Genomic DNA, 27,389 nt, shown 5'->3' with positions numbered 1-27,389 from the left:
TCCCTTCCAAGTGGTCACAGACCATCATTCCTTGTGCTGGCTTGTAAGCCTCCGAGACCCATCTGGCCGCCTGGCACGCTGGGCCCTCCGCTTGCAAGAGTATGACTTCACGGTGTCATACAAGAGTGGCAGGAAGCACGCTGACGCTGACTGCCTTTCGCGGATGCCGCTTACTACAACACTTTGCGATGCCGACAATTTCGATCACCTAATTGCGTCAGTGACTCCAGTATTGCCGGACAAGACCACCTTTGAAAATGAACAGCGGAAGGATGTCAGCTTGGAGCCATTATTTGCTGAAGCACGAGCGTCCACTTTGGCCGGACGCTTTTGCGTTCGTGAAGGATTACTTTACAAGAGGACCTTCTCGGCCACGGGTTCCCGCTTCTTGCTGGTGGTGCCGCACACACTCCGTTCCTCCATTCTGCGCGCCATGCACGACGACGCAACTTCGGGTCACCTGGGAATGACGCGAACACTCCTTCGTACACAGGAGCGATTTTACTGGCCACGCATGCGCCAGTCAGTTGAGCAGTACGTGGCCAGTTGCACTCAATGCCAGACGCACAAATCAGTCACGACTGCTCCGGCTGGACTTCTACAGCCTGTGACGCCTCCCAGCACTCCCTTTGAGCAAGTTGGCATTGACCTCGTGGGCCCTTTTCCACGCTCGGCAAAAGGCAACCGTTGGATTGTAGTGTGCGCCGATTACCTGACCCGCTACTGCGAAACGGCCGCCCTGCCATCTGCGACTGCTGGCGAAGTATCCTCCTTTCTCCTGCACTCTATCATACTGCGCCACGGACCTCCTCGCGTCATAATAAGCGACCGCGGCCGTCAGTTTACGGCAGACGTTGTTGAGGAACTGCTCCGTATGTGTGGCTCGGAACTTCGTCATTCGACACCTTACCATCCACAGACGAATGGCCTTACTGAACGAACGAACCGGACACTGGTGAATATGCTTTCAATGTACGTGGCGTCCAATCACAAGAACTGGGACGACGTCTTACCGTTCATCACGTATGCCTTCAACACTGCCCAACACGAAACCACCGGCCACAGCCCTTTCTTCCTTCTTTACGTTCGACCCCCTCGTTATACCCTGGACACTATCTTTTCGTTTTATGACAATGACGATCCTTCATTAGCTGAAACACTATGCCTTGCAGAAGAAACTCGGCGTCTTGCCCGCCTGCGTACTATAGCACCGCAAGACCGCTCAAAGCTCCGCTACGACAGCAAGCACCGCCACGTCACATATGAACCGGGAGACCTTGTAATGGTGTGGAAGCCTATCCGCAAGCGTGGCTTGTCCACAAAACTTCTCGCCCACTACACTGGCCCATTCGTTGTCCTTGAGCGCCTCAGTGCAGTAGATTATAAAATAGCACGACTGACAGCTAGTGGGAGACGATCAACCAAGACCGAGGTTACCCATGTGGCTCGCCTCAAAGCTTTTAGACTGCGGGACGATGCATGAAACGCGCGGTGCGCTTCGTCTGCGAAGGGGGAAATATTACGACGTGTATGTGCCGGATTGATAAGAGGGAATAGAAGTGTGGACTTGGGAAGAAGAAGATCTCTCGGCAGTTTTATCCGGTGCGGCCTCGCCATCCCAGCTTCCGTTCAATAAACCCCCGTACCCCTACTTCAGGCGTAACAATATATTTTCAGTAAACAGAACAGCGTTAGCTACAACTGTTCGTGAAACCTGCAGCCCACCCCTCGACATCTTCGTGATTAATGCATTCTCAGCATCATCTAGGTCGATGTCTTGCATCACAAGGTTTCCTCTGCAAAATCCGTATGCCGATTTCTTTAAAGCTGCATGGGCACAATAGCCAGTCACCAGTCAGTCAGGTTTCCGTATGGGACAAGTGTTGTAGCTTCGGGGAGAGAGAGGAGGTGTCTATAAGTGGCTTTTTGCACCCTCTGCCTATTTTCAATCGCCTGTAAAGATGGCTGCTGGTGTTCCATGCCAAACAGGGGCGAAGCTCTTTATAGCGGCACCCGTTCGTCCCTCGCAGTCGTAGTAGCAGTGCGTAACCAGTCTTACATTTTGACTTCCAAGGTGGTGCCGGTGGGAGATTTCTTCTGTGCGTTGTTGAACAATAAAAAATTTGCAGCGTGCGCGTTAACTAAAAGCCGAATTTTCTCTCGCATTCCTCTTTAGCAGCCATTGGCATGTACATTGACCACTATCTGACAAGAAAGGGTTGCTACGTTATACTCGCTGGGCATAACCACCTTGGTTTTAGAGAGGTTTAGCGAGCGTTAGGCCGCAGTGCCATGAATACAGTAAACTAGTATATACCATGAACTCGAGGTGGTTAAAGGTGGGAAGTAGTGCGTGTGCCTCCTCTCGTTCAGTCCTTGGAATGTCCGCTGGATGGCGGTGCTTCTATATGAGGAATATATGATGAAAAGGTGCGAGATGGTGGTACTTGGAGTGTTGAGTATGAAGACGAACGGACACACAGACAGATGCATGGACGGACGCATGGATGGCTGCACGGACGGATGAACGCATGGACGGACGCAGGAGCGGATGCTTGGACGAACGCAGAGACAGGCGCACAGATGGACGTGCGGACACACGAACAGACGCACGCACGGACGGGCGGATGGACGCACGGGCGGCCACACAGATGCACGCATGGACGGATGGAAGCAAGAACGAATGGACGGACGGATGCTTCGCCCCACTCTCCATCATTCACTCCGTAGATATGCTGTTATTTTTTTTCAATGGTTAGCATTAGGAACTACATGGAAATTCTATATCTTAAAGGTAAGCATTTTTTCTTGAAACGTAACAGCACGCATAAGTAGACATTTATTGAGCACACTAACAATATTGAGTAAAATAGATATATTTGCAGCGGTAAAGTTTAAGTAGCTTAATTTTGCCGCTCTCTCCAAGCATCTCTCTCTTTGTTGGTGTCTTTAACAAAAAAAAAACGAAGCCTCAAGAGAACGTAGAACTTTACAACAGCTGCCAAAGCTGCATTTTCATGTTGTGAGCATCCCAGTTGAGGGAAGGCCATAGTGTGCAGCTGGCTTAAAAATTCAACTAGACTTCCTTCAAGTAGCGAGTTTCTGCTAAAAAACAGTGTAAGCGTCTTCAATGGCCTCTACAGTGGTTGATAAGTTCTCACTAGGATACACAAGGTCTCCATTGACATCCAAATGGGTTGGGAACTATGGAGCAGCGTTGGCACTTGCTTCAGCTTTACATACACAAAGGCAGCCTGCACACTGTGGACAAGGGTTTTTGCTGATAATCCTTCGAGCAATATAGCCTGCGACATAGTATATGAAAGCACTGTTACTCTTTTTTTTTTGTATACGATTGATGGTCACTAGACAAAAGTGATGACTGAAAGACATTCTCTGCGTCATCGATGCTTCCTTGGTCAAGAAGGTTATCTATCGTGTCCACAAGGTTCGTTGTTGCAGAAAACTCATTTGGGCTGAGCAGCGCTTTGATGACGTCTAGGGGGGCAGTTGCCTCTTTTGGGTGGCTTTGCAAGGTTGTGGAACGCTAGTAAATTTGCAGTCACGAGAAACTGTGAAGCTGTTGTGTGATCATTGCATCCTGATGATTGTCTGATTATGCCAAACAGGTTTTCCAGCTTCTCCTGGCTTAAGCCGGACGTCAAAAGATATTTGAAGCCAAGTGTGGATGTTAAGGAGCACAACAAATGAAGAGTACTCTTGATTGTAACTCTTATAGTCCAGAAGCTGTGCTTTCTGTAAGAAAACTGCCACCGGCTGTTTTTGCGTGCCGCTCCCACTCTTTCAAGTACTCAAGAAATTCTGTCAGGAAGTGAGTGTTAGGAGTGTCAGGCTTGAGTGCTTTTCCGCTTGTCCGTGATGTCATGACACGAATCAGGCGATTCATTCTTTCCACAAAGTCTACAGTCGGCTGCACAGTCTGATACGTAGACTGAATGTGCTACTTGTACATAAAAATTCGTTTTATGACCTGTTCATCAAAGAGCTGAAATGCGATGTCCACCTTCATTTTTTGAAAACAGTTTGGCATAATGTGTGTATTTGTATAGCTCGGCATCACTTTCAGCGAAACACTTTCCCGGTCTGCTTCGAAAGCTACTTGAATGATGCCACTGTGGACGTGTCCAGCTGGTGTCAGATATCGTTTTCCAATAAATCCATTTCACACGTTTTTTTAGTAAAAGTGGAGAATCCGATACAAAGAACAGCTGCCTTTCGGATCGACTGGGTGTTGGTGCTGCTCTGTATATGGCTTGAAGAACCTGGCAAAAAATAAAAAAATGAACATCCCGGAAACTCGACGCTTACTTTATCAGAACTTTTAGAAAAAACTAAATTTAGTGCATCCACTAAAGTAGAACACAATCGTAAAAATTATAACGAGGATATCTGGGTCATAAAATCCCTACCTGTATGCCAAAGAGCCGCCACATGGTTCTATTCCAGCTGGCGCCATCACACGTTATGCAGTCTACAAACAGACTAGCTTTTTCCGCTAGGATGATCGTTTCCACACTGATTTTCGCCAGCGTCACGGACTCGTACTTGGAGGCAAAGACGCCCAGGATCTGTGTCCAGTTCCCTGCACAAACATGGTATAAGTAGCCTCTGAAAGTGCACCCCTCACATTGCTCTTGCACAGAAGCTAAAGACAAAAAGAAAAAAAAAGAAAGGAAGAAACGTAACCCTGCTCACCAGTGAATGGCTGAAACGGCATCACCATGCCGTGATCCCCAAGCACATTATTCTGGTGAGCCGGTGTGTGATCTTCGAGGTCCACAAAACCTTCAATGTTGCCTGAATTTCAAAGGACAATAGCAGAGAACATACTTTCAGTTTTCTTTTCTGGCACATTTTCTAAGATAGCTATAATACTGGGGCTTTTCAAGAAATTTGACTGAAGATCCCCAGAAGTAAGGAAAATGTGATATTTGCACGCTGCTCTCAAAATTACTTTTTCTTAGCGGCAGGCTTTTTAAGATCAGCAGTGCCATAGTTTAAGGCAGCAACTAAGAAATTCCAATTACCTATTTGAAGAGCAGAAACAAGCGGTCGAGTTGAATAAGAGCTAGAATCAAAGTCCTTACTCAAAAAAGCTAGCTCATTGGATCTTTTGAAATTTAAAAAAAAAAAGAAAGCAATTGTTTGCGGAGTTATGAAATTAAACCGAAACCATGGTGTAGTAACCGAAACTAATGTAACATGGAGCGCGAATGCCAGAACGTCACCGCTGCTTTTCGCAGTAATTGCAAAGGTGTTAGCATTATTTTCTTCAATAACACGTGCTGAAAGCACTGCCATGAGAAGTTTTGCTCGCACTCCCAGGAAGCAAAAAAAAATAAATAAAAAGCTTTCTGATTCTGGTCGTCTCGTGCAAGCACTGCACTCTTTAGTGTTTAGATCGGTTTCATTGGAGATAACTTTTATATTATTCCGCAATATTGCGATGCGGTCAATTTTCGGATATCTCACAGCAGTTGTGGGCTCTTCCCAAGAATGACTTAATTGTCCCAATTTACAGGAATTCACCTCTTTTCTTTCATTGAATTTCAATATCATCTCTGGCATGATAGCATCCTTGCGTGAACGACGAGACACCTGTCGAGCAAGGTTGATTGTAATAAAAAATATAATTATGCAGCGGTTGCAGTGGTGACAATTAGAGATGAGAGCTCGAATGGCCCTTCGAATAGCCCTTCGGTCACGGACATTGGCAATATACATGTAGCAGTATGATAGACATCTTAAATTTCTTCACACAACAAAAACAATTGTGAAGGTGGCAAGCAAACATCGTAGTTTTAGTAATATAAAAATGTTTGCGAAAGTTTCTTCAGAAATCTTGCATAGAGCACATCCGATAATAATCGACCTCCTACTCTAAGCGCCCAGGAAGGCAGCGCACGAAAAATTGCATTTATCACTTTTCATTCTCCTTTTCGTGCATAGCATACAGCGCTTGAGTCATATAGAATTTCAAAGCACGTTGACACAACTTATTTCGGTGATGGTGAAGATTTTCTTGAAATATTCATATATTCTTCTATACATTAACTTATATAAAAAATAGTTGTCCTTAAATTATCAGAGTCCTTTTAACGCGCCCATGCAACTTTTGGAATACACTTCCCTAGGGCAAAAGCATAGTGGTTATTTCTTGATGTGCCCAGCACTTTACAATATACGGGATGTAGAGATATATACTCACCAGCTGATTTTACATTTAGGTGCTCGGAGAGCTTGATCTCATCGGTGACAAGCCCACCATGACGACTGTAAACATCCATGGTCTTCGTCTTCTCAGTCAAGGCTTCAAAAAATACTGGCACTGAGGCCAAAGACACCCTCGAAACGCTGCAGGTACCATCGCAGACAAGTTCTCCCAGCCAGCACCATGATGGCTTCTATACGGAGATGTTCATACAACTTTCTTATGCTTCGCATCTTCGTCATGATGCATTCCACAATCCACTCATCGTTGTATTGCATGCCTTTGTAAGACTTTCGTCGTGCGGCAACGAAGCAGGTATTGACAGTGAGTTGTTGTTTTAGGAAAAGAGACCTAATATTAGTTTCGAATGCCTCTGTGCTGTCTCATTTTGCGCGTTCATACGAGGCACTTGTTCTTTTGCGTTGGCGAGTCTCTTCTTGATTCTCTACAAATTGCCAGAAATGTTCTTAAAGCGCTTGTTTTCAGTATCATCTCTAGCGCTTTTTTTTTTGGTCTTTTTATTTCGCTTGAAGGTCTGATTTTGAACCAGAACTCTCTGGTACTTACAAAAAACACAAGGCTTTCCATTTTACTGCACTGTTAACAAACATTTCTCAGAAAAAAACATGCCTCTGTATGAGTTGTGTTTCGATGAAACTGGCTTTAAGCCACAACCACCGCAAAGAGCTGTCACTGAAACTTCTTTCATGAGGGCTTCAACCTCATCACTACGTGTGAGGTTCGCGTTGACTTCTCTCGTCCTCTGAGGTATACCGTTGCGACTACTGATTGCCGTTCAGCCAAAGGCTTTTCAAAGTGTACCATTCTCTTTATGAACAGCGTAGAGAGATTATTCGCTTCACTTCAAAGTAGCGTATGCGCAGTACGCACACGCTACTGTTTCTGCTGGCAGAGACGGCACTTTCAGCCAAGTGTCAGAAATATTCAGGTCACAGAATGGGTGTGCAATGGTGGATTATGGAGGCTGAGCTTCAGTGTTTTGCACGCTTTCTGTTTGTGATCACCGGTGTGTGGCGCATTTTTCAGGTACAGAATAATTATCCCCAGGACAAGATTCCTTGGCAGATATCACTTCTGTGGCAATGGACTTGGCGCTGCGGCGGTGTTTTTGCTGGAATGGCATGCTGAAGGCGAAAATTTATTGTTTAGTTGGCTTTTTTGGAACAAGGTGTTGAGGATATTCAGGGAGTATTGTGGGCACGGAATCAGGTTTGAGGCGTGGTTTGTCGTGGTGGATCTTGTTGACAACGTCCTTTAGGGTGACGATGAACACACGCTCAATAAAACTCTCATCAAAGTGTCTCTCACAAACCACAGCAGTTGGTGTCAGTTTCCTGTCTGCCCTCTTTATCCTGCTATATCGCTCCGCGAGACGTGCTTCCTCTGTTGGGGCCGTGAATAATGATAATCACTGTTTGTTCGAATGGTAACCAGTTGTACAGAACGGTACGAAGCAGGTCCTTTTCTTCGATCGCTTTGACTTCGACATTCTATCAATCACCTCATAGTTCCCGTTGTGACAGGCACAGAAACACGACAACTTCTCACTCACCTTTGATAACGCGAACAACAAACACACAACCCAGTAATAACGCTGAAAACACAAACACATTAATCCACGCGACCCCGGCAGATCGGCTGTGTGACGCAGATGACACATGCCGTCAGCACCCACCCGCTTGGCAGCGTTTCTTAGGGCAACCGTGGATATTTATTTATTTATTTATTTATTAGAATACCCTCAGGGCCCGTAGGGCATTACAGAGGGGGTGGGTACAACATATATAACACACAAGAAAAAAAGACAAAATAAAGAAACAAGTAACAGATGCGCAAATAAGGAAGGCAACATAAGTCAACTAAAAATGTATAAGAATTCAAGCACATACAAGACAAAGATAGATAATGGAAACTGCGTATAGTTACAAGCATTGCTGAGAAATTGCAGCATCCAAATCGGTGCCACCCTTCTCTATTGAGAAGGGCTGGCGAACGGCACACTAGCCAGTATATTCTAGGCAATATAATGCGGTCTTCTTGGAGCTGTCTATCTTGCCGGCTACGTGAGAATCGGAATGGGACTTAAGATGGCCGCCATCCATTTAGCTGTCTATTTAGCCATCTACGGTGAGTATTGGAAGACACACCAAGTCGTTGCAGCCGCGGCCTGCAAATTATGGGTAGTACACACATTGGTCTAGTCTTCGCACTTGCGGTCGGCGAATCGTACTTACGGCTTCGTTTATTGTAGCGCTTCGATTTTGTTTTGAAAGAAAGATTCAACCCTTTTGAACATCGTGATCCGATTTGCAAAGGTAATTTTAAATAATTAAGGTGGTGAAGCGTAACTGCTGAACATTTGCTGCTTTTTGTTTCGTGATAAAACAACTCCAAGCCACACGAACACACAAGGAGCCAAATGCCGGACAGAAGTACGAAGATTAGACTAATGCTTGTAGTACCCATCATTCCCAGGTCGCCGCTGCTGCGATCTGGGGAGAATAGCCGGTATGCTATATTCACCCGGTCAGAATGACGAAAACGCTATTTTCACCCAACTTGGCTTGGATCTGGGCGAATTTGTGGAACATTGTGCCTTTTCATCAAAATTTGCAACTCCGGTTCAGGCAACGCCTTCTCCATTTAGATGCCTGCCGCTTGAGAAGAAAAACAGCTGCCACACCCTTTCGTTCCTTCATTTTAGAATGTTGTCGCTCGATAGCGTCACCTGTGGCGGACGGTGCAACAACGCAACATTGTGCATAGCCTTCGAAATAGTGGTGTACAGTTGCAGGTCTCGAACAAGTCTCGACTGACGCGCCCTTATGGGCCGCAGGTGAAAAAAAGCTTAGCTGGTACCGCCCACCGCTGTGATGATGATGATGATGATGATTATGATTATGATGATGATGATGATGATGATGATGATGATGATGATGATGATCGATGGATGGATGGATGGATGGATGGATGGATGGATGGATGGATGGATGGATGGATGGATGGATGGATGGATGGATAGACGGACGGACGGATGGATGGACGGACGGACGGGTGGATTGATGGAAGTGGCTGCACCCTTTAGATCGGGTGGCGGCTAACGTCACCAAGACGTAAACCACTAGTTAGATTTATCTTTTTCTTTTAACTAGTGAAGTATCGGACTGGTACTTTGCAGTAAATGGTTTATTTGTCACTCGTGCCTCTACTTAGCCACCAATCAGATATCCTCCTTCTAGTTAATTCTACCCGCTTAGAGTATATTTCGCCCGCTCTGTCTCTAAATCCCAGTGCTTTGAAAAACTCTGCGCCATCATTTTGAACTATAGCGTGAAGCCCTTTCCAGAGCATCATCAAGTGTTCGGAAGTTTCTTCTACCTCTCCACGCGCACTGCATACCGTGTCTACCCCTTCGTATTTGGCCCGATATGTCTTGGTTCGCAATACTCCTGTCCTGGCTTCAAACAGGAGAGAACTACCCCGAGTATTATCATAGATCCTTTCCTTGGCAATTTCCTGCTTAAAAGTTCGGTAGATCTCTGTGCGGACTTCTTAATCATGCCGATGCTCCACATATTGGTCACCGCTTTCTTCACCTTCTTCTTAACTGATAGCTCTTTTTGGTTTGGCCCCCTGCTGTTTTCTAACTATTTACCCGTCAATTTTCTGGTTCGCTTCTTCCATTTTGTATCGACATTATTCATGTACAAGTAGCTAAAAACCTTCCTAGCCCAACGCTCTTCCCCAAATTCTTTTAATCACTTCTTAAAATATATATTGCTAGCTTCTCTGCCCTCAAATGATGTCCATCCCGTATCACCTCGTACTCCCAGATTTGGTGTATTTCCGTGAGCTCCGAAAGCAAGCCTACCTATTCCACGTTGCTTACTTTCTGATCTTGCTTGAACTGATCTCATGCACAAGACCACATTGCCGAACGTCAGACCCGGAACCATGGCCCTTTTTCATATTCCTTTTATACCTATTGTAATTCAACAGTGCCCTATTTTTCATCACTGCTGCATTCCTATAACCTTTAGTCGTTACGCATATATCGTGTTCCCTCAGGTACTCGGTCCCATTGCTTATCCATACGCCCATATAATTGTATTAATTTGTTATCTCAAGCGTGACCTTCTGTATCCTAAGCTCACTACCTTCATTATCATTGAAAATCATGAGTGCTGGTTTTCTCTTACTGAATCTGAAATCTAACCTATCTCCCTCATTACCGCAGATGTCCATCAATTTTTGCGAATTTCCCTTGTTGTCGGCCATTAGCACTATGTTATCTGCGTACATCGATGTGCTGGTAGTGCCTGTTGAATTAGTTTTTTTTTCTTTGACGAAAGAGAGGTTGAAGCCAAATCCACTTCCCTCTAATTTCGCCTCTAATCCTTGTAGCTACATCATGAATAACAAGGGTGACAGAGGACACCCCAGCCTAAGCCCCCGTTTTACCTCTGTGGGCTTAGACACCTGTTTTTCCCACTTTATAACAACCTTGTTACTTTTACAGCTATCCTTTAAAAGATTAGTGACTCCATCTTCCACACCTAGTGTGTCCAGTATTCCCCACAAGTTCTCTTCGACCACGTTGCCGTACACTCCCTTGATATCCAAAAAGGCTAGCCACAGGGGCCTGTGTTCCTTTTCAGCTATTTTGATGCACTGCGTCAGTGATAACAGATTGTCTTCCAACCTCCTGTGTTTTCGAAACCCATTCTGCAGTTCCCCCAGCAACCCCCATCCTCTATCCATGCCTGCAGTCTTTCCTTTGAAACCCATTCTGCAGTTCCCCCAGCACCCCCCCATCCTCTATCCATGCCTGCGGTCTTTCCTTTATAATCTGCATTGCGAGCCTGTAGACCACTGAGATCACTGATATAGGTTGGTAGTTGTTTAGGTCAGCTTTGTCCCTATTTTATTTATAGATCATGCTCATCCTTCTATGTTTCCATCCGTGGGGGACTTCACCATCAATTATTGTTTCGCTCACTGCCTCTCTCAAAGTCTGTTTAGACTTCGGACCCAATGTCTTTATCAGCATAACTGGAATGTCGTCTGGGCCTGCTGATGTACTACTAGCAACCCTCTTCTCAGCCCTTTCCCACTCTCGTTGTGAAAATGGAGCCATTGCGCCACTTGATTCATCCTTGTCTATTGTGTTGCATAAGGCAATTCTTTGTTGAAATTTTTGTGTCATTTGTTCTTATATTTTCAATAGCTTCGCCCCTTCCAGCCTAGCACCTTGAGCTGTAAATATAAACCTCTGGGCTAACCTTGTCTCATTTCTTTGGGAGTTTATAGGGTTCTAAAATTTAGCAGCTGCCTATCTATTCTTTTTATGTACTTCTGCCAACCACTGAGCCCCCTTTCTTCTAACCTTTCATTGATCAGAAGGGATGCTTTCCTTCCACAGCTTTTTTTTTCTTTGTACAAAAACTTTATTGTTATACAATCATACAAAGTACAGTAGACAGTAAAGTACAGTAAGTAAGGGGCAGGGTTGGCAAAAAAGGCAAATTAATGCCTGACAAGGTGCCGTAACCCGTCCCAGACTATAAAGCGCAAAAAAGCTGTAATGTACACATAATTTAATTGTTTTAATAAAGAAGCAGCCACATTTACAAATTTTTTAAAGAACCTATATAGAAACGTTAGATGAACATTTTATTAAGTACAGACCTGTCCGAAAGGCTGAGTTTATAGCAAACAAAGCAAGGAATATGTGAATAAAGCCAAATTTATCGAATAGCAAACCAATTTATTAGAACTCCTTAATAAAAATGTCACGAGTGTATACAATTCAAATATAAGTACAACCTGTGTGATACCGCAGAAAGAAGAAAAATTATTTTTGGAGCCCTACTAGATATGTATGTATCTTTTTTTAAATGCAATTATTGAGCGGCTTTCTTGCACTATGGTGGCAATTGCGGGATGTGCATTTATTAGTTTAGGGATCATATGCGCTAACTTTTGCAAGCCTTATTCTTTATTCTTATTCTTTACTAGTCCTTATTCTTTCACTGCAGTATGTTATGCGTCTAAAGCTGTATGTATGTTGTCTTTGCAAATATGCATCATGAAAAGCGACTGGGTCAGATTTCAATTTATTTCATATGATCATGGCCATTTTTTTGTTTAGGATGTTTTCAAACTTTATTATGTCGTGTTTTTGAATTTAATATGTGTGCAATGTGTTCTAGGTCGAACCCCTTCAATTATTCGAACTATTCTTTTCTGTAGTTTATAAACACATTTTTTGTTTTTGTTTGTAGTGTTAGCCCTTAATAATAAACAGTAATTTATACGCGAGGAAACTAAGGAATAGTACAGTTGCTTCGTTATCCAAATTGGCAAAAAAAAACATCTGATTTTCCCAATTACTCCAGTTGAGCGCGAAAAATCGATGCGAACTTGGTTTATGTGTTATGTTCAGTCGATTGTTTCATAAAAAATGATACCGACAAATTTTCGGGATGTGACCAACTCAATCGACTCCCCTCGAAACTTCACTTGGATGTCACGGGGTATAGTTTATTTTTTGGGCGAAAAATAACATACTTTGTTTTTTTGGAGCTTAGCTCAATCTTATTCGCTATCAACCATATTGATAAGTGCTGAAGCCATTTGTTTGCTTCCTCCTCTAAGCTGTTGATGTCATTTGCCAGAGAAAAAAAAAACGTTCGTGTCATCTGCGTATAGAACCATGTCTGGGGTTAGTGGTATATTAACAATATTATTGATATATAAGAGGAACAGGAGCGGGCCTAATAAAGATCTTTGAGGGACGCCGTTCTTAATTTCATCAATTTTAGAGGCCCATACATCACTACTAGGAACAAATTAGCCGACCTCACTATCACTGATTCAAAATCACAAGTTGTAACTATATTCTTTGATGACAACAAATTAAAGGTATTCCAAAAGGACTTGTTTTTGGGCTAGTTGGTGCATACTGGGTGCAGAAGACTAAGGTGCGAAAAACATAACGTGAAGCAGGAAGAGCAGGAGCGAAGACAGAACAGCGCCAGCTACTGACTGTTTATTGACCGTCTAGGAAACGCACTGGAAAGTAGACAAAACCGCGCAGGCGTGCACAACCAACAAACATCGCACAGCGTCATGAACAAGGAACTAAGTTATCCAAAATATGCATTTCTGTTGCGTACAACACAATAGATGTATCACTGATACAATCGGGCCCTTTCTTTTTGATGTTGTAGGCTTCCAACAGCTCTCTAGATGTTTGTTTTTACTCCTACCAAAACTTACCGTCCTTTCAAACAATGATACACAACCACAGGCTTTACGGTGCGCTGGAAGATGCGCATGTTCACTTTTGCCTAAATCATTGGCAAGCTCCCTAAGTCTATTGGCATGCTCCCACAGCTAGAGAGCTCTTGGAAGCCTATTACATCAAAAAGAAAGGGCCCGATTGTATCATACATCTACTGTGTTGTACGCAACAGAAATGCATATTTTGGATAACTTATTGTCTTGTTCATGACGCTGTGCGATGTTTGTTGGTTGTACACGCATGCGCAGTTTTGTCTACTTTCCAGTGCATTTCCTAGACGGTCAATAAACAGTTGGTAGTTAGCACTGTTCTGTCTTCTCTCTTGCTCTTTCTGCTTCACGTTATGTTTTTTGCACCTCCGTCGTCTGCAACAAATTAAAGGCTATCGTGGATATAAATTGCCACACCACCACCTCGCTTGTTCTTTCTACAAGCTGTGACGCAATTATAGCCTGAAAAGAAGACAGCGTCTTCACAGCTCGTGAACCAAGTCTCAGTAAAAGCTAAAAAATCAAATTTATGTATTAAGAGGTTGAGCAGTATGTCAACGGCTTCTTTTTTATTTCGTAAGCTTTGCGAATGCAGATGAAGTAACGATAACTGGTCTTTATCGTGAAAAAAGTTTAGTTGCTGAAAGGAATATGCGTCGTAGTAAAGTTATTTCTTTCCATGCGCCATAGTGATTTGCTGATCTGGTGTGGGTTATCATTTAGTTTAGCGATTTTTTTCGAGATCTTGCTCTGATAGGATTCTAATTACTCGGTCACGCGGGGTGCGACGCACAAAAAGCTTTCCGTTTCGGTGCCATGTGAACTGGTATTCTTAGAAAGATGTCCTATTTTCTTTCAACATCATCTGTCGGTTCACGCACTGCTTAGCACGTCTGTGTTCCCGAGAGGCTTCGTGACGTTTTCCTGTGGCTCTCTTAACTTCCTCATCCCACCAACTCTTGGATTTGTGTCTTCTTTTTTGGGGTGACTTGTCACTTGCCTTAGCAAGTTCTAGCTCAAACAGTACAAATATATTCGTGTATGTCCACACTGTTTTATTATCCTCAGTGATTACTTTTTCAATTTTCGTAGTAACAATTTCTATTTGCTTTTCTGTAGAAAACTTTTCCTGTAGTTGTTCATTTTGTCTCTTTACCACTTTTACTGCTCTTCCAAAACATATCTCTATACGTATGTGATCACTACTCAGACTTCTGGAGCCGCATTCATCTATGTACATTCCCCCGAGCCTATCTTGCATCCCATGTGACATCAGTGCATAATCTATCATTGACTGCAGTCTTCCTACCTCCCGTGTTATTTGCCCTTCACGCTTCTCAGTACTGTTGCAAATGATAAAATCATGCCTTTCACACATGGCCATGATCAATATGTCTGTTGGTTAAGTATACCCACTATATCTTCTATGTGCGCATTCATATCTCCAAGTATATTTATCTCGCACTCACCTCCTAATTCCTCAGTGTCCTTTGATATGCACTCCACATATATTAGATTTGGGTACACGTTAAAGAATCCCAGGTTGTCAGAATTCCCGGAGCCCTCCACTACGGCGTCTCTCATAATGATATGGTGCTTTTAGGACGTTAAACCCCACATATCAAAATCAATGCACTCCGCATATCAAAATTTTCCTCTCTGGCATTTGCTCCCGTCCAAAAGTACACCAAACCAAGGAGTGTCATCTGCCCAGCTACTTTCCCTCTTAACCATAAATTTTCTATGCATCCCTGCTTGACTCTTTGCTAACCCATACTTTTATGTATGTTTTTAGGAACGACAGAAACTGATACGCAAGAAGCCAATCAATGAGCTATCACTGAGAAGGAAAGTACAGGAATTCAGAGTGTCGCTGCAGAACAGGTACTCGGCTCTTAGTGAGGAAACCAACCTTAGCGTAGATACAATGAATGATAATCTAACGAGTATCATTACGGAGTGTGCAGTGGAAGTTGGAGGCAGGGTTCTTAGACAGGACACTGTCAAGTTTTCCCAGGAAACGAGGAACCTAATTAAGAAGCGTCAAAGCATGAAAGTGTCAAGTACAACAGACAAAATAGAACTGGCAGAGCTTTCGTAGTTGATTATAGGCGTAAAGTATGCGATGTAAGAAGGTATAACATGGAGAGAATTGAACACGCTCTGAAAAACGGAGGAAGCGTCAAAGCAGTGAAGAGGAATCTTGGGATAGGCAAAAGTCGGATGTATGCACTAAGGGACAAAGAAGGCAAAATAACTACCAATATGGATAGGATGGTTAAAATAGCGGAGGAGTTTTACAGAGATCTGTACAGTAGCCGAGACAACCACGACCTTAATACTATAAGAACTAGCAGTAACCCAGATGACACCCCACCAGTAATGATAGAAGAAGTCAGAAAAGCTTTGGAGAGCATGCAAAGAGGCAAAGCTGCTGGTGAGGATCAGTTAACATCAGATCTGCTGAAAGATGGAGGACAGATTGTAATTGAAAAACTAGCCACCCTGTTTACGAGGTGTCTCCTGACGGGAAGGGTACCAGAGTCTTGGAAGAACGCTAACATCATCTTAATACATAAGAAAAGAGATGACAAGGACTTGAAGAATTACAGGCCGATCAGCTTGCTTGCCGTAGTATACAAGCTATTTACAAAGGTAATTGCTAACAGAGTAAAGAAAACATTAGAATTCAATCAACCAAAGGAACAAGCAGGATTTCGAACAGGCTACTCAACAATTGACCACATTCATACTATCAATCAGGTAATAGAGAAATGCTCAGAGTATAACCAACCACTATACATAGCCTTCATAGATTACGAGAAGGCGTTTGACTCAGTAGAAATATCAGCCGTCATGCAGACACTGCGGAATCAGGGCGTTGATGAAGCATATATAAACATTCTGGAAGAAATCTACAGGGGATCAACTGCTACCATAGTGCTTCATAAAGAAAGCAACAGAATACCAATCAAGAAGGGTGTAAGGCAGGGGGACACAATCTCCCCAATGCTATTTACCGCGTGCTTACAGGAGGTTTTCAGAGGCCTAGGATGGGAACAGTTAGGGATAATAGTTGATGGAGGGTACCTTAGTAACCTGCGCTTCGTTGATGACATTGCATTGCTGAGTAACTCAGGGGACGAATGGCAACTCATGATTACGGAGTTAGACAAAGAGAGCAGAAAGATGGGTCTTAAAATTAATCTGCAGAAAACGAAGGTAATGTACAACAACCTCGGAAAGGAGCAGCGCTTCGAGATAGGTAATAGTGCACTTGAAGTTGTAAAAGACTATGTCTACTTAGGGCAGGTAATAACCGCAGAGCCTAACCACGAGATTGAAGTAACTAGAAGAATAAGAATGGGGTGGAGTACATTCGGCAAGCACTCTCAAATTATGACAGGTAGATTGCCACTATCCCTCAAGAGGAAGGTATATAACAGCTGTATCTTGCCGGTACTTAGCTACGGAGCAGAAACCTGGAGACTTACAAAGAGGGTTCAGCTTAAATTGAGGACGACGCAGCGAGCAATGGAAAGAAAAATGGTAGGTGTAACCTTAAGAGACAAGATGAGAGCAGAGTGGATTAGGGAACAAACGAGGGTTAAGGATATCATAGTTGAAATAAAGAAGAGGAAATGGACATGGGCCGGGCATGTAGCGCGTAGACAGGATAACCGCTGGTCATTAAGGGTAACTAACTGGATTCCAAGAGAAGGGAAGCGGGTTAGGAGGAGACAGAAGGTTAGGTGGGGCAGACGAGATTAAGAAGTTTGCGGGTATATATTGGCAGTAGCAAGCACAGGACCGGGTTAACTGGCGGAACATGGGAAAGGCCTTTGTCCTGCAGTGGACGTAGTCAGGCTGATGATGATGATGATGATGATGATGATGATGATGATGATGATGACGTTTATGTATGAATGCACCTATTACACCCCCCTTTTTGCTGCCTTCTGTTCTATTGCAATATTCCCATATGTAGTCCAGATTGCAAGGTGGTTGCTACATCTCCCGAAGACGTGTCTCCAAAGTTTCAAAGTTTCAAAGTTTCAAAGTTTATTTGCAGGAAAATACAAAAACTTCCCTGCGGGAGGCAAAGACTAAAGGCTAAATAGCCTGACGAGGTCTTGACCTCCTGATACAGTCTGCATCAGTGCCATATTACACATATTCATACATCAGTAACATACATATACAAATAAGTGACATTATACATATCTTATTTAGTTACATAGCTTATTTCTACATGATATACATTCAGAATATGTTTTACATAAACAGGAAACAATTTTGGTATCAAACGATTCTGTTTAAGTATCATTGTTCACAACCCCATATACCGTCAGCTCCTCCTGCCTCAACTGCTCTTCTATCTCTTCCCTCTTTAACCTATTCCTGCCACCCTGGATGTTAATATAGCCTACGTCTCACTTAGCTCAGCCTTTGTGCTTAAGTCGATTTCTTCTCCCATAAACTCCGCGTGGCTTGAATATTTGTGACCCTTTAGGTCCGTCTCTGGCTACACTGTTGGCCTCATGGCTCTGGGTCCCCCTAAAAAAGCTATGGCTTGGCAACCCTTTCTGTTACCGACCCTTCTGCCCGTCGCACCGCTTTAGTGAATGCCATCCTGTGCAAAGGGGTGAGCGCCGGGCTCGTACACGTCTTGGTTCACCTCCATTACGCTGTATTCGAGTTGAGGGCTCAAACCCTTGATCACACAATCTGCCTCCACTTCCCTCCTTTCAATCACACGAGACTGCCCCCAGACCTCTTGGACGGTTCAAATAGTCACATGCACACTCCTAGAGGCTTCTCGGAGCTTACGCATCCCATCCTCTAGCTGTCTCTGAAGGTTCTGATCCTTGCCCTTCAACACATCCTTGAGCCCAGCATGAATAATGACGAGATTTTCGCCCTCCATGCTGTCCTCTACAACCTCCTGAGCTTTGGCCAGTGCATCCATTATGCTCTTGCCTGACTGGGTCTCCACCCTCACTCTCCCATCTTCCTTCACTGTCGTGAAGACGTCATCCCTAACCCTGGCCACGTTAGAGTCCCCCACCACTAGAACCCTTCTACGCTCCAATCGCTGGCTTCCTGTTCATGATGGCGCCCCTGTTTTCTTCACCTGTTTATCTCTATGCCGTCTGTCCTGTGTTTCTGCCCTACTCGAAGACTGCCACGCCACCGAGCTGTATGTTCTCGGAGCCTCCGTGCTGTGGCCAGACACTGCGGCCCCTGACCTCCCATCTCGTTTGTTCCTTCCCGCCTGTCACCTTCAAGGCTACCCACGCCTTCCGTCTCACACCGCTCGGGGCCGGGCCAAACCACCATTAGCTCCTTTACGCGCTGCTCGAGCTAGGTCCGCCTTCCCGTTTTTTTGGAGGTCACCTTTCATTTGTTTTAATAGACTGGCGGTAACCTCCTCCTGCTCACGCGAAGCTTCAAGCTGTTTTTGGAATTCTATCCTCTGCTCCCGTTCCGTCTTAAACTCCCCCTGAAGCCCCTCGATGCTAGCCTCCATGCACTGCACGGCCGCCTTCAGTGCTTCGCACAGCCTGCACACCAAGCTCGCCTTCTGCCCGTCGGTCAAACTCGAAAATTCTGTCTCGTCCAAGTAGTACTAGCGCTTGCATACTTCGCACTGCACCAGCTCACTTTCACCCGTGGTTTTCCTAGCCTTTTTAGCCTTCGCCCGCCATACTATCGGACCGAGTGCCCGACCGGCTTACGTTCAACCCTAATCCTGCTATCCAGCCACCTCCACTAACTCTCCTACCTCAACAACTGTTAGAAGCTGCCGCGTACACCACACACACACGTGTACAATTTCGCTAGTAGACTCTCACTAGGTTCCCTTCGTGTTCGGCTCTAGCTGTTTAACAACTAACCGGGCGCCCCGAACGTCTTCAATACAGCCGCCTACCCCGTTCACGTGGTCAACGTCACTGCAACGTTGCCCGTGTCCCACACCTACAGTACTCGCAACGCAAGTTATTGATAAGGAGAAAAAATAATAATGGTGTTCAAAAACAAAAACAAATAAAGGAAAACTTATCTCTGGTTGCGCGCTGCCCCTGATCCAACCAACCTGCTCGACCTTGCACGACCTGCACTCAACCGCCCCGTTGCGCTGCATGCAGCGGCCGCAATTAACCCTACGGCTGGCACGCACTCTCCCATAGAAAGCCGCTCGACGCGGTAGGCCGTACCGTGCGCTTTTTCATCCAGCGGCCATGCCTCAGGCATCTTTCTAGAGGAGGCGTTGATTGATTGAAATGTGGGGATTAACGTCCCAAAACCACCATATGATTATGAGAGACGCCGTAGTGGAGGGCTCCGAAAATTTTGACCGCCTGGGGCTCTTTAACGTGCACCCAAATCTGAGCCCACGGGCCTACAACATTTCCGCCTCCATAGAAAATGCAGCCGCCGCAGCCGGGATTCAAATCTGCGACCAGCGGGTCAGCAGCCGAGTAGCTTAGCTACTAGACCACCGCGGCGGGTCAAGAGAGGAGGCGTTGGTTCAGGCCGTAGAGTTTCCCAATAATGAATATACACAAGAGTTAACTCTGGCGCTAGTGTGTGTAGGAGCTGCAACGCATGGCGCTTCAGCGAGCGTGGGAATGATGGGTAGTACACACATTTGTCTAATTTTCGTACTTCTGGCCAGCTTCTAGCTCCGTGTGTGTTCATGTGGCTTGGAGCTGTTTTCTCACGAAAACATAAATTAGCAAATGTTCACCGTTTGCACTTCACGACCTTATTCTTTTTGACTTACCAGTTTGAATCAAGTCACTAAGTTTAAAAGCGTTTGTTCTTTCTTTCAACACAAAACCCTAACCAGCAATAAACGAAGCCGCAAGTACGATTCGCCACCCGGAAGTACGAAGACTAGGCAAATGTGTGTACTACCCATCATTCCTATGGTCGCTGAACAATCACAGCGCCAGAGTGCCCTCTAGTTAATTTTGGAAAACTCTATGGTTCAGGCAACCTATGGAAGCTTTTCTTTTGATGAAGGCACATCGAGCGTATTTTTTTCGTGTTTATGGTCGGCTCGGTGTTCACGTCATTGGCGCACACTGTGATTGTGTTTGTCGTTGCAATGTCCTTTGTGAACGTGAATAGTTAGATTGTGTTGGCGTTTGGAACCGCTGAGTTTTGTGGTTCGCCTGAGCTTGCGTGAAGACCACGATGTCTAGGACTCGTCAACCTGTTTCAGTGCTCTTTGACATCCGTGGTATTTACTTCTCTTGTGTGTGCGGTGGTGACGGTGTAGTAGTCCGTGCGTGTTGCCAGTTTTGCTGTGTGCGCGTGTAGATTCGTGTTTTGCGCGGCCATTCGGCAACTTGCTAAGATTCTTGCGCTTGTTCGTCGAATACTTCATTTCACAAGCGTAGTAGCATCGAACTCGTATTAGCTGAGCTGTTAAATGCGCGGTACTTTAACCACTACATCATTCACAAAAGCTGCCGACCATTTCTGATTTCAAAGTAGAGGCACAACACGATATAACTTTGATGGCTATCCAGTCCAAGTTTCTTGATTGTGTTAGATGCGGAGATGAGTCAATCGTGGTGCATAAATTTACTTTCGATAGAATGTGCCCATGCGACACCCACATGCTCAATCAAGCCTCGCTATTTGCTTCCATGGGCGCACGGGGGGTGAAAAAATATTCGACTTTGAGCGTGCGGCTAGCATCCCAGGGTTTCTGTGGATGGAGCAACATATGTGGCTGCGGACTATAGCTGGTATTCCATACTTCAAACTGCTCAGCGGTAAACACAGCAGCAAAAGTAAGACGAGCATGAGCGCTGACATTCAATTGAAGTTTATCTCAACTCCCAATAGTGATGCCTACACCCGAGATAAAGTCGACTTGCTAATGCTGAAAACAAAACAAAATCGAACTGAAGCATAAAATCACAGAGGCCACAAAAAATTGAAAACCGGTGACATAGAACATGCCAATGAATCCAGGTGAGCCAGTTCTTCGCAGTCAAAAGTATTGAAGGTTCTGGGTGCCATCATGAGGATGAGTTATAAGAACTTGTGTTTTCTCAAACAGGCGCTGGTAATCGTATTTCTAATATGAGGATCCAAAGAAACGTTTGTATTCATGTATTTTACTTTTTGCGAATTCCCCTGTAACCATACGTTTACGTACTTTCCCGTTTTACCAATGCACTGAATAAGCAATCTCATTTATGTAATTGAACTTGTGATGTTAAAAGAGCTTGGAACCATATAGCCAATCTGTGCACGGCAAAACTTTGTTGACGGTGCAGGAGGCATCGATTACAGCATATCTTGGTTCTGTGGACGCAGTTATGTGGGTCAAAGAGACAAGTGCCTAAGTATACGGTTGCAGGAACATTGTCAAAAGGTAAAAACCATAGATAGAGATGGTTCTTTGGCTTCTGATTGTTGAGAATGTGGTTGCCAGCCTCTGTTCGAGAAAACAGAAACTATCGCAGCTCACCTTTATGGTAGCACCAGTATTGTTATAGAGGCTGCATGAACAGCTAAAGGAAGCCGGTGACATTAAACCTTCGGTGTTTCTATCTGTTAAAGAACTGGCTTACCTGTATTAATCGTCATGTGCTATTTTGCCTTAGTTTTTTTTTTTACAGTTTGTTTCGGTGCACTCTCACTTAAGTTATTTTTTGTTACCATGAGCATGCTAATATTCTGGATGAGGGCTATATATTGTATGTTGTATAAAATTTCAGTTGGAAGCCTGTGCTTGTCCTCGTGTCACTAGTGTTGCTTTATCTGCACTTGTGCTGACTATTTTCAAATCTCTGCACAGATGCACGTGGAAATCGACGCACCGAAAAAACGAGGACTCGGGGAGAAAAAATACATACCACTGCACCATCTCACAATTGACCTTATGAAAAAGCACACCATTAGAAGGAAACCCAAAGCATCAAACTTCCCTGGTCTGGTGGACCACAATCACAAAGTTTTGTCCTGAAAAGGCTAGCTTGGTGCAGAAATTCTATGTGGAGGAGGGGGTGAAAAACGTCAAATAATGTAATTTAAACAGGCCTTTTTACCACATCTATATATAAGACATTTCTGAGAGACATTTGTCATTAAAATTCGAGAGAGATGATGATACTGACACTCAGAATGGCTAAAGTATGGATGGTGATTACAAAATAAAGAACATTTACTTCGTTGGTATGTTCTGGCTGCTTGAGGTGCTTGTGGAACAAAAGCTTGAGACCAATTACATCTGTGTGATTTGCCTGAACACGTTATCAAGGGCAAGAGGCAAGAAATAAGTGCGAGGGCTGTTTAGCAAAATGACACAACTTTCTTTCTTGTGAAATACAAAACAGCTGCTGAAGTTCTGTACATGCTCGCTTGATGCCTTGCGAAGTTTAGCAGCGACAAAAAAAGAAATGTTTGTATTTTTCGGCAGAGACGATCCTCATGGTCGATCGCAGGCCTCATCAGTAGGGGAAGAATATCGGCTTCAGAGTGTTTTGTGCAGGCTTGGTCACTCAAGAAAGGTCGGCGGGACACGTTTTTGAGGCCTTTGATTTAATCTGCAACCATTGCCGAGTGTTGTTCTCCCGTGATAACACTAGGACGAAAAATTTGAGGCAGATTTGCAATAGTGGTACCAAGCCTCAAAGAAATGGTACTGAACAAACTTCCTTGTTTCTGTGTTATTAGTCTTTTTTATTCCTCTTTTTCTTTTTATCTGTTATTTCTGTCTTCTTTCCTACAATTTATTTTTGTCTCTACTTTAGATTCTATTCTATTTCTCTTTTTCACCTTTCTCCTTCACTTTTTGATCCTGTTCCTTCCTCATTCTTTCTATGCGACACCTTCTCTCTCCCCAACATTTTCGCTGTTCCTCCCTCTCACTTATCATTTCCAACCCGCTTGCCCTCTATACTATGAAAAATTATGATAAATTTTGCTAGCGTGCCTGGATAGCCGAGTGGTTGTTTTCAGATTGTCAGTACATAGATTTGAATGCCATCTCGTTGAGATGTTTTTATGCCAACATTTCGTTCTCTTTGCACTAATTCTCTAGTCCATCAGTCTTAATGCAGCCCATGCCAGACTTATCGGCGCACGTGTTCTGGGAGTGAAGCACAGAAGAGCCAAAATGAATAAGAGGCGAAAGAGAGCATGTGCCCGGTCATGGTGATAATTACTTCTGTTCTCCCATCGCAAACCAATGCTCTGCTTAAACAGTTCCACTGCTAATATATGAAAAAGGTTGTCACATGCCCAATCTTCTATTATGTTGCGAATGATCTTCCAATTTGTTGTTAAGTGTGTGTGCACCATCCGATTATCAAAGCATTTTTAGCGAAATAAAGGTATTTTGACCGTTTCGATCTATCCATCTATCTAGCTGCCTGCGTATGGGTGCTCAGGTGATCACCTCCTTTACTAGTACGTAGCAAAACTGGCATACGTATGAGTGTAAGACGAACATGACTGATGCGTCATGGCTTGAATGACATGAAATACCTGTCGCGCAAATCATGAAAACCTTTTCCATACACATCTGGTGCATAGCTATAACTCATTAAAATTTGGGCGTGTCCCGCAGGTTATAAGTCCACAGCAAGGCTTTATTCTCAAGTATCGCTAAAACATACATTGGAAATCTTACCATGATAACTTTAAAAACCCTATGTAAAAAAAAACTGCTGCCTGTTTCAGTGACAATGCCATAGAGTAAAATATTTCTAGACCATGCAGAAGAAAAATCACAGTTAAAGCCAAAAGTGAAGCCAGGCATTTTGTGAAGTGGCCAATTTTTCTACCCCAGAGCCACACGACTGCTTGAAGTTGCGTCCGCCACGGAGGATCGGGGGCTAAGGTGCTTACCTGCTGACCCGAAGTTGGGGAGTTTGATCTCGACTGTGGTAGTCACATCTGTATAACTTGTTACGATGCAACAAGTGAGTACGCATACGAAGAGTTAATTATTATTATTGACACAGAGTTAGCCACAACGAGCTGCTTCAGGCAGAAACCCGGCAAGCACGAGCCACACGAACGTCGCCTTCTTTCACGCTGGCACATAGCTGCGCCGCTTTGCTCCGATACATACTACGTATATATGAAATCAGTGCCTTACAACATCTCAATTCTGAAAGCTTGATTACCACGTGTATTCAACTTGAGAGGAAAGATCTGCCTTATTTATATCGTGCTTCACATTGCTGCAGGAAGCAGGAGAAGGTGCATTGTCATTTATACTATGGTCTTATCAATCATCTGAAAAAATAAAAGTCTCGCAGATAACCGAGCCCCGGATCTTGTGAATGATAAGGCGCATCACAGGCGAGGGAACTACAGCTTAAAGCTGTGGACTGCTAATGGCAATCGCATTGTTCCTTATGTCTTATGCTCCTTATGTGTTTATGTAAGCACAATTTTTTGTACTTACATAAAGCACTTAGTGTGTAATTTTGTGCAAACTCAACATGCAGGTAGTACAGCTTTTATTAATCATCGTATTACATTTCGTTTTTCCGGTGCTGCAGTGCCCTTCATGGTGTGGTGGTGACCTAATGCTGCAATCGTATTTCAAATAAATATGCAAGTACATGTGCAAGTTGCATTGCAGTATCTTTTGCAGAATCCGCTGCAAGTGAGACAGACTTCAGTGGACCATACTGACACAGACATGTAAATGAGGCATGCCGACGGGCATATACTCTGAAAAACTGGGCCGCCAAGCCCACAAACGTTTTTGCAATTGACATGAAAGCATTCAGACAGCAGAGCATCACTCTGTCATATTCAATGTTCTTATTTCACATAAACATGCCAAGTGCCACAATAAAAAGCATCGTCATCTGAAATTAACTGCATGAAGTTAAATTGATTGCGCAGCACTGTTGAAGCGACTACCGGGTCATATATTGTATTGACATGCGAGACACCAAAATAATCGAATGATCGAGAACACCGTCACTTCAAAATGACTACGTGCAGTCACATCGTCGGTGAAGTTGTCATATTGACTTCTGGGTTGTATTGCTTATTTACATGATGAGCTGTCAAAATGATCAACAACACTGTCATTTTTATATGACAATATGCTGTCAAACTGACGACTAGGTTGTATTTCATATTGACATGGGAGACGTAAAAATGAAAAAATACACCGTAATTTAGAAATGACGGCCTGCTGTCAGATTGACGTTCAAATGCTTGGAAATAGAGCTGCCAAGATTTTCCCGTCATTCTGACGATATTTTTTTAACAGAATGTATTCTATCGCAGATAGATTTATTGTCCTCTTGTCTATGAAGTGGTCTCCAATGCACCCAAAAAGCACTCGTTCATTTAAAGCCTCACATGTCGGTTGCCTTGTCTAGAACTGCATTCTTGCTATGGCAAAGGGGCTGAAAAAGGCACGGAGGCACGATGGAGGAAACAACGAAAAGCTTACGCATCTGACTTTTCGCTCTACACTTCGCCGTGGTCGCGGCCGGTGCGTTGGTGCTTGGCCTTCCGGAAGACTTTCAACCCATGGGAGGAATTTGCGAGGCCGCGCCTGCCATGGATCCGCGCCTGTTGGAAACAACTTGCGTGAGCCTGGATGGATGGATGGATGGATGGATGGATGGATGGATGGATGGATGGATGGATGGATGGATGGATGGATGGATGGATGGATGGATGGATGGATGGATGGATGGATGGATGGATGGATGGATGGATGGATGGATGGATGGATGGATGAATGGATGGATGGATGGATGGATGGATGGATGGATGGATGGATGGATGGATGGATGGATGGATGGATGGATGGATGGATGGATGGATGGATGGATGGATGGATGGATGGATGGATGGATGGATGGATGTGGCTGTACCCTTTAGATCGGGCGGCAGCTAACGCCACCTAGCGGTAATACTTAGTGAACTAACCATTACATTTATCTTTTTTTCCTTTAAATAATGAAGTTGAGGATTCGTACTTCACAGTGAAGGGTTTAATTTTCACTCGTGCCTTGACTTTAGCCACCAATCAGATAACCTCCTTCTAGTTAAGTCTACCCGCTTAAAGTATTTTCCCCTCGCTGTCCCTAAATCCCAGTGCTTTGAAAAACTCTGCGCCATCATCCTGAACTAATGGGTGAAGCCCTTTACAGAACATTATCAAGTGTTCGGCAGTTTCTTCTTCCTCTCCACACGCACTGCATACTGTGTTTACTCCTTCGTATTTGGCCCGATATGTCATGGTTCGCAGTACTCCCGTCCTGTCCTCAAACAGTAGAGAATTACCCCGAGTATTATCATAGATCCTTTCCTTGGCAATTTCCTGCTTAAAAGTTCGATAGATCTCTAGGGCCGACTTCTTAATCGTGCCCATTCTCCACATGTCAGTGTCCGTTTCCTTCACTTTCTTCTTAACCGATAGTTCCTTTTGGTTTAGACACCTGCTGTTTTCTAAGTATTTACCAGTCAACTTCCTGGTTCGCTTCCTCCATTTTGTATCGACATTCTTCATGTACAAGTAGCTGAAAACTTTCTTAGACCAACGCTCCTCCCCCATTTCTCTCAATCGCTTCTCAAATTTTATCTTGCTGCTAGCTTCCCTGTCCTCAAATGATGTCCATCCCTTATCACCTTGTACTCCCTGATTTGGTGTATTCCCGTGAGCTCCTAAAGCAAGCCTACCTATTCCACGTTGATTAATTTCTAATCTTGCTTGAACATCTGATCTCATGCACAAGACCACATTGCCAAACGTCAGCCCAGGAACCATGACCCCTTTCCATATTCCTCTCACAACATCATACCTATTGTAATTCCACAGTGCCCTATT

At 44.2% G+C, this 27,389-nt stretch overlaps 1 pseudogene; it reads right to left on the bottom strand.

Annotated features, from left to right (window-relative positions):
• Window positions 1–2,851: 2,851 nt before the first annotated feature.
• The window catches only part of LOC119181187 (uncharacterized), a 146,013-nt pseudogene continuing 121,475 nt past the window's right edge, over window positions 2,852–27,389 (bottom strand).

This window comes from Rhipicephalus microplus, unplaced genomic scaffold, assembly GCF_043290135.1.
Source record: "Rhipicephalus microplus isolate Deutch F79 unplaced genomic scaffold, USDA_Rmic scaffold_14, whole genome shotgun sequence".
Lineage (NCBI taxonomy): Eukaryota > Metazoa > Arthropoda > Arachnida > Ixodida > Ixodidae > Rhipicephalus > Rhipicephalus microplus.
Note: the sequence above shows the minus strand (reverse complement) of the source record. Positions and strands in the feature narration are given on the sequence as shown.